Source organism: Adiantum capillus-veneris, chromosome 12 (genome assembly GCF_014529385.1).
Source record: "Adiantum capillus-veneris isolate H3 chromosome 12, ASM1452938v2, whole genome shotgun sequence".
NCBI classification, from domain to species: domain Eukaryota; kingdom Viridiplantae; phylum Streptophyta; class Polypodiopsida; order Polypodiales; family Pteridaceae; genus Adiantum; species Adiantum capillus-veneris.
The window spans coordinates 74,469,225-74,478,233 of record NC_140942.1 but is presented as its reverse complement, the minus strand read 5'-3'; positions in this window follow the sequence as shown (position 1 = coordinate 74,478,233).

The following is a 9,009-nucleotide window of genomic DNA, read 5'->3' as shown; positions in this document are numbered from 1 at the left end:
TCGTGAGAAGCTTGAAGCTTTCCGCAAAGCTTTGGGCTTACTCCCCTTTGTGGATCATGTCCTCAAGGCATGGCACTTCCCTTTACTCATGTACCAGCTCTCGTTCATTGCATCACTCCAGGGGGGATTTGTTACCATGTACATGTGGTAGTGATGTGTGTGAACACACTAGGACTGCCGTGGCATTTTTTCCCTCTTTAGGAGGTTTTTTCCCCCGAGCATTGTATATACACCCATAAATTTTTAATTTGATTTGCTTTGTTTTTTAATTTATTGTGGGGTGTGGTCCTACTAGTGGAGAAAAAACTATGTGTGTGTGTGTGTGTGTGTGTGTGTGTGTGTTTTCTCTCAAAATCATCATGTCATGTTTTTGGCCTACACAAGGTCTTAGCAAAGTGTCGAACTCTTGGGAGCAATTATGGAGCATTGCATGGTGGTTGTCAATTATGCCAGATGGGAAATTTTAATGATGGCAAACTTTTTCTTTTAAGAGGAGCAGTAACTAGCCTTATGTTAGCCATTGTGATACTTGTTTGTATCAACAAAGCACACATAAAGTTATCGATTTTGCAAAAATAATAAAGCTATCTATATTTATATCTATATTAAAACGAAAGCACCTTTGATCCACGTGGTCACTTCTCCATGCACCCACGACATTTGGCAGATGTGGAGACACCCATATTAGTGAACGGAGGGCTGAGTTGGCTCTTGCACCCACGCCATTTGGCAGACGCGGAGACACCCATATTAGTGAGCGCAAGGCTGAGTTGGCTCTTGCGTGGAGATGACTCACAGTTGTGATGTGTTTGAGCAGCGGGTAAGTGACAGATTCAACGGGGAGTCCAAACGGCTTCAAGAGAGAGTTGAAGGTCGCTACCTATATTCTGAAGCTCCCACCTCTACAAGTTGCTGGCAGATTTCACTATAGCCACAACTGTTGGACGAGAAGCGACTCACACACCCATGAAGTGCATGCAAACACTACCTAGATCAACATAATGTCAATCGAGGACACAGATGACACGATAGGCACACGGAGGAAATCTCTTTAGCTTGTCAGGCTGAGATCATCCTACACATACAACACTCAGGAAGGCCAACTAAACCACAATCAAGAACCTCATTACTCTCAACTACACCACCTAGCCACATACACACATACGGAAGGTAACTCACCTAATCATGCCAGATTCGTACGAAACTTAAGGAACACCATGCCCTCACTAGAATACACCTGTCCCTAAGATTCTACACTCAAAACCCTCACTCTAAACCTGTCCGTGAAAAACGCGTAGGATAACAGAGCTGAATTTGGAAAGTGCCTGAAACTGAAATTTATGAGTACCTATGCGTAGCTTATGTCGCCACAATTCTATAGACTGCTAGCACGCAGAAAACAGACATCGTTTGATACACTTACGATCACAAATAGCTCGTAGATGCGTCGACGTGTGCGCTTCGTCTTGCGTGGAATGCTTGCCGTCGTCGCGTAGCTCTCCTCGAGCCTACAACAATGGTGCAGTCGGATCTCCAATGCATTGAGCGAGCGGGGCGTAGCGAGAGGATGAAGCTTACGCTCACTCTCTTTCTCTCTCACACACAGTAGACGGCAGCGCTAAAACTTGATTATGATAAAAGTCCTTTACAAAATGACCTAGGTACCTTATATACTAAGGCTACCTTAGGTTTAACCAAAAATGGGGTTGAAAGGGTCAAATGGCTTTGTATTTACAATCTGGAAGTGCCATTGCACCCCAGCTTCTGAAACTAGAATAACTACTCATTACAAATGACGTTTATAGCCATAATCCGCAGCATTTCATAACTGGCAAAAGATAAGACTTTGGTACGAAACTTGAGTTATGTTGTGTTGTTGACCCAGTGGTCAATATTCCCCCCTTCCGCGTTCATGTCATCCCCGACATGACCTCATTGTCGATGGCGATGTTGTCTTTGCTGTCCTTTTGTTGTTGGAAAGAAAGTATAGACTATAGCCTTTGAAGTAGCTTGTCTTGTTCATCCAATCCGATGTACGTAGTCTTCACATGATTCAGGAAAATCATAATTGATGACAAACTTTGTGTCTTTCACATCCACGCTCCGAGCTGCAGCATTTGTTTCTGTCATTATAGGTCTACTGCCAGATCTAAATTCAAAAAGAACCCAATGTCGTTTAACGTGACTCTTATCATCATGGATAGAGAAATCTCCATCCGTCACTTGCTTCAGCAAATCTGTCGATTCGGAGTATTTGTGATTCTCAGAAACAACTTCAACAATCTGTAGAATTGAGTGATTGGCTTTCTGATCTTGTGTTGTTGACCCATCGGTCTACACTTTGCTGTTGGTTTGGCTTCATTTGTTGCACTGCTTGTATCTTTGTCGAACCTCAACAAGAACTATGATCCATTAGAGCGGATATCTATCATTGTAACCATTCATATTTTGAGATCCTCTGATTACTTTTATGTATGCTCTTCTTCATTGGGGACTTCTTTGTTCCTGTGAAATCATGTTGTTAGTGTTGTCTGCAGCTTTGTCATTGTAGGCCATTCTTCGACTCGCCATTGAGGAGAAGTATGCTATGATCTGAAATTGGTGCTCCAATTCATTTGTCATTTGATTTGAGTAGAATTTCCTTATTGTTGATGTAGAAGGAATATGTACAAGAGGATGGTGATAGGTGTCTTTAGATTAGGGTCTAAAACCTGGAGGACCAAAGGAAAAAAACCCGATGGGAAAAAAATGCCTTTGGTATACGCTCTTATTGGAGTTGAGCAGTTGAACGTGAAGTACATGTTCATGAAAGGTGTGTGCTTGGGTGAAACACGGAAAGAGTGCCTGATGCAAGTGCCAATTATGAGACACTCTATATGCATATGAGAAATTTGTCAACAAAAGCATGCAATGTGAAAGAAGGAGATGATGGGTGTTTGGAGGAATAAATGTAGCACATGTGACATCAAAAGATGTCTCAATAGCTTCCACCTTTCCAAGAAGGGTTTTCGATGTAGAAGTTTCTCCACTCATATCTCACTGTGCTCAGTACGTGAGTGTCTTTTGGACCTTCTCCTTCACTTCACCAGACTTAAGTACTTAGACTTTGACTCTTTTGCTCACCTATACCAGCATGAGCGACACAACTTAAATATGCTCAACTCTTCCAGCTTGAGCAGTACCTGGAATAGCTAAGACGCTTAGACCACAGATAATATTACTTGAAGCTTTGGGACTAACACCTCACTCGTTTTGTGGCTTACCTACTCGATTCTGATTTGTATGACTTGTCGGCTGCATGTTGACACTGCTTTGTGACAAGTTCTTCGGCTGTTGTAGTGGCTGCTGAGACATACTTCGTGAAGTTTCATCGTTTCCCTGTACCTTCTTCTCTTTGTAGTGCTCAGGCCTCTCGTCAGTCTTTTCTTCATGTGGATTATGGATTTTTTTATTTTTTCTTAATAATAAACAAAGAAAATCTTAAAACGAACTTAACAAAAGGAAAATCATTCAAATAGAAATCTAAATGCCATGTACACTATACACATGTCCCTAGGGGCTCATATATGGATTTTGTGCCCATACTCCTCTGTAACACTACTATGAGGGCATATACTCTAAATTTTGTCAAAAAATTATCACAATAAAACGCAAAAATTCAATGCATCTCACAAAACATTGCCCTGTAATAGTCATAATGTTAGGTCTGCATTCAGAATGCCTCCCCCCTTCCTATTTGGAGTCATCCTTTACGACAGGGTATCGCAAAGGGTATGTGTTGTGCTTGGGCAATTAAAAGTTGTGCCTATGCAGTCCTTGTAATGTAGCCCTATTATGCATACACAGTCAATGCATGGAAAAGATTTATGTTGTGCAAGATGTGGGTATAAGCAATTTGCTTATTGGCATTTGTTGGCGAGGCTTCCTATTCTAAGCAATGTAATGGTCTTTGAAGCTCTTGTATCGTTGCTTGATTGAAGCGACTTGCTCTCTTCTAACTGTACTGTGATCGTAGGAAGAATTGTAAGAATTCAAGTGGTGATGCACTGACAGCAGTTTTGTTGTTCTTTGAAGAGACTTCTTTGGGATCCACCTTTTTTTTGTGTGAGTCGACAGTGTTCTTTGCTTCAGCCCTTGTATGCTTGGTTGGGGATGGGATTCAGGCTTTGAAAGTTGATACTGTGGTTGTTTTGGAATCCAAATGAATTCTTGACTTTTTTGTGCTTGAATCAACTTCTTTGGAGCCCAAACCTGAGTTGTGAAAGCTTGCGATTTTTTGATATTCTTACCCGTTCGTGCACGCTTTCCTTGCTTTTGTTTTGGTGTTGGATATTGTGATTTGTCATTAGAGATCTTTGTCTTCTTGATCCATATCTGTTTTTGGCCGATCTGGCTTTTTGGTATCCAGATTTGTCGAGCTTTTTGGCTTTGACTTGTTGTCCTGTTCTTTTGACCTGTCATGGTTGTTGCTGAAGGGGTTGGTGATAGTGATGGCCTGAGTTGATGATAGGGGATGTCGTAAGATTCATCACTATCGCTACTATCCTCAACAAGGTTGACTTCTTGTACTTTCCCTTGATTTTTTGGCTGGTAGTGGAAAGTTACTGTCTGTTTGCTCGTGGGTGGTAGTTTCTTGGAGAACTTTTCTAGCCCATTGATTAGAGCATTGTTAGCTCGTTGCTCTGGTCGTCTTCCTCCCAGATGAGTCTTTGCCTCCTTATTAGGAGCCATGTATGAGGATGCTTGTGGTGTCTTCACGGAGGACTTTGGAATCCACTTTTGATGCACTTGATTCATGTAACGATAACATTGATTCCCGGGTCGTTGATCTTCTTGAAGCTCGAAGTGTTCTACAGAGTCATAGAACTCGTCGTCTTCTTCATCTTTTGATTCTCCACATTTCTTTGTTTGCTCGTTGTTTCGAGAGCTTGTTGATGTCCGGTTCTCTTCGTTTTCCTAGATTACACTCACTGCAAAATAAGGAACGACATCATAGCCATTTTCATCACAAAACTTTGTTGTGGGAGCATCCTCCACGACGCACACGTCCAGAGTAGCCAAGATGTGTTCCCATCCAAAAGGCTCTAACTCTTCTTCAGAAAATGGTTCTGGGATATAGTCCCTATCCTCCATAGCTCGCTCTAGGATACATTCCTCACGTTTCAAGCTACCACATTGTGAAGCTCCACACATCCACCGTTCTTTAGGCTTACCTGACCAAGTTGGAAGTTCTGATCCTGCTACTGTGGCGGAATCAAACTCCTCAACCGGTGTTCTCGTCACATCCCTGTAGCTATGGTCCCTCAAGTTTATCTTTGTTATGGTTTCCATATGTCTCAGGTATATATGGTCATAACCCCAATCTTGGACCATTTTCAATTGTTGCATGAATGGTCTTCCCAGAATGATTTGATAGTTGTTCTTCTTGTCAAAGTCAACAACAGCAAAAGTGTGTTCATATTCAATGCCACAAGAAGTAACAATTACTTTTTCTAGCAGTCCTAGGGGATTTTCCTTGTGTCCGTCTGCAAGCTACAGGGTCATTCGTGTGGATCTCAAGGCAAGTTTTCCCCATTTTTTCCAAACCTCTTTGGTTGCAATGGCCACACCAGCTCCAATGTCAAGGATTGCCATGGTTTGTACACCATTGAATTCCACAGGAAGGGAGGTGTTTCCATCTTCTTCCTTGTAATACTCGCCTACCTTGTTTAATGGCACTGGCCTAGTATTTAGTTGAGGCATTTCAAGCTCTTTGATGCCTTCCTCGATTTGAGTCATTGGGGTTTTTACACCAAATTTCTCTAGACATTTACCCACATTAGCCCACATGTTTGGTCTTATTCTGAGCAACTTGGCTAACATTATAGTACAGGTGACTGGGGTAGATAGAATATCTACTAGCCCCTTTGAATCGATGGCCTTGTTGGGAGACAGTCTCTGTGATGGGACTACAACCACATCTGACTTGGTCTCGTACTCTCTCATGTAGGACGGTAGTGTTCTTAGCAAATGGGGTTGACTATCCATAGATTGTACAGATCCTTTGTCGCCCCAACACGATTGCACGTCTAAATTCATTTGAGATCCAGTCTCAAATTCCTCTATTGGTGGTAGAAACACTCCTCGTTCATCACCAGTCTTGTCTACTCGTCTTCTTAGGTCATCGGCTTCATTGGCCTCTCTGACTTGTTTCCACAATTCATCAAGACCATCTACCTCTTTACAATCCTCAGCTATAGCTTGGTGAAATCCCTCGGAAGAGTTATCCGTGGTATTCAGTACTATCCTTGGTTCTAATGCTGGGTCTTTGAGTTTTGGTCTGTTCTCATGACTAGAATCTGGCTCTTTTAGTTCCTGGTTTGGTGGAATTACTTGTGTAGGCATGACACGGATCACATCCTCAGGTTTTGCACCTAGTGGTTTTAGTAAAGCTTGGGCTGTTTGAATCATTTTATGGCACATTTCAAACCTTTGCTTTTCTAGTTCCGTATAGGGATATGTCATCCACCTGTGTTCTTGGGTTTGGTTGTTTTTGAGCCTCGCATCATAGGCTTTCAAGAGGGCATCTAATGTCTCATTAACCTTCTCTGCCAACACAGATCCTCCTGAACTAGCACTTCTTGGTTTCTCATCCGTGGATGGTTCTTCTAGAGGTTTAACCATCTGTGTAAGAGAAGGTGCCTCCTTTTCCTCGTGTTGTTTTATCTTCTCCTCAGCTTCGGTAAGCTTCTCAGCTAGGGATTTTTGCTCTCGTTCCCTGCGTGCTTTCATCCTAGTCTTTCTAGCTTTCCAACTATTTCGTTTGCTCTTGGTTTTCTGACTAGGTGCGTCTGTCTTTGGTCCATCATCTGTCTCTGGACTCATGTCACCTTCCGTGTTCTTTGTCTCTGGATTCTCATCAGCTTTCTTTTGGGCTTGTGCTCTCGTAACCACTTGAACTGGTACAACATTTTCATTTTCTGAGATACTAGGGAGCTGAACAATCCTTGATACATTTGTCGTGATTTTCCTGATTTGGTTTGGTTTTTTCGGGAAATCGGGGATCAAGTGAGTGATGCCACACTCAAGACAATAGGAATTTCCTTCAGTGATCTCCGTATGAGGACATTGTTTGACCAAGTGGTTGTCACGACTTTTGTGACAATCTGTCTCTGGTTGAGGAGATTCTTTTAGCATTTCCTCTTGTCTATAAGCAAGCTTTGACCTAGATAAGCCGCTATTTGCAATGAATCGCAATGTCTTTTCGTCCATTTCATACCTTCTTTCTTTCGACTGAAACCCAGGAGGTGGAGGTTGTACCGGCCTCACCACTCCATGTGTTTCTCTCACATTTTGTTGCTCCGAAGGGTAGTACTCACTTTGGTTGCTATACCACATTATAGCTGGTACTGGCGTTGGTTTATTTGATGCTTCCATCATTGGCATGTATCTCATGTCTATTGACATTCTAGCACCTGGCAGCGGAGGTTTTTGTCCTAAGACAAGCTGTGGCCTTAAAACTCCTACTAGTCTTGGCGCATTCCCCGTAATGTATCTAGGTGGAGTAGGTGCTTCTTGAACAGGTTGTACATATCTCTCCCTAGCATTTTCCATGCTATAATAGCACTCTTCCCCCGTATGGTTCGTCCATTTTCTCTCAATTTCACACCACTTCGGCTCTTCCGAATCAGACCTTACAAGAGGAATCAACCTCTTGACCAAGTCGTCGATAAGCTTTTCTTGATCAATTAGTGCCATTGGCTTGGCAATGGACTCACTTATCTGTGAAACACTGTGTTGAGAGGATGTGTCATCTCCTTGACTCTTTAAGTCCTTTTCTTTGTATGCCTCATAGTTATCCACTAGATAAAGAGCTTCTTTGATCAACTCGTTTAGCGTCATCCTCCTTATCATATGTAGATCCTTCTGAAGGCCCGCATGTCTCATTCCCTGGATAAAGATCAGCATCAATCGTGCTTGCGTAGGTAATTCCGCTCTCGGACAGAGCTTAACATATCTCTTGAGTCGTAATGATGCTTTGCGTACTGATTCATCCTCTTTTTGTTTGAATCTATGGATTTGCGAGACCGTGTTGTGAGCAATGCCTTTTGGCGAGAATTCTTCAATAAACTCATCAAACAACTCATCTAGGGTCTCAAAATCCCATTTTTCCAGCGAGTCGAACCATGTAGCTGCATCATCTTCTAGAGTCAATCCAAATCCCGCAAACTCTGTCGCAAAATCTGAAACTTCCTCTGCTCTAATCACTCTTCTAAAAGCCGCTACGTGATCTCTCGGATCTTTATCTCCGGAGTATTTTCTGTTTACCCATTTCTAGACTTGGGATGGTCTAACTCGTCGATTGTCTACAAGTCTAACCAAAGATTCTCCCAATCCTTCTCTCGTTATCGCCCTTGAAGGGAATCCTGGTGGCTCTCTTCTTCGAATTCCTATAGGAATTCTCGTGTTTGGTGGAGGCATTTGTGGTCCTTCATTGACCAAATATCCACCTCTTTCTAGTACAGTCTGTGGATTTGTGCTTTCTACAACTCTGTATTCTTGCCCATACTTGTCGACAACTATAGATCTCCATTGACAGTCGACTCCGTATGTGTAGACATATAAGAGCTTGTAATCCGTTATCTCTTCTAGATATGGATCTGAGCACCTATAAAGATTGACCCCATTGTCGTCAATGTATCTATATAGTCCTTCACTCTCATGACCAATCATCCAAACTCTCTCAACAAGATGGATCTTTATCAATTGCAAGTTTGGAAGATCCATTGAGGGAGGATATTCCTCTATCGTCGGTATCTCCAAGCTTGTGTAAGCTGCGTTTGAATCTAGGGTAGACATGATTTATGGGCTTAAGAGCTTTTGCTTGGTTCAAGTAGACTTAGTCCACTGTGTTCAAGTGCTTTGGTTAGGGAAAAGTTGAAACTATGTCCAAAACCGCAACCGTTTCGTCACAATTCTCGTAAATTGTCGCTTTTAGACACCCCTAACTTCCGGATGAATTTTGAGGCC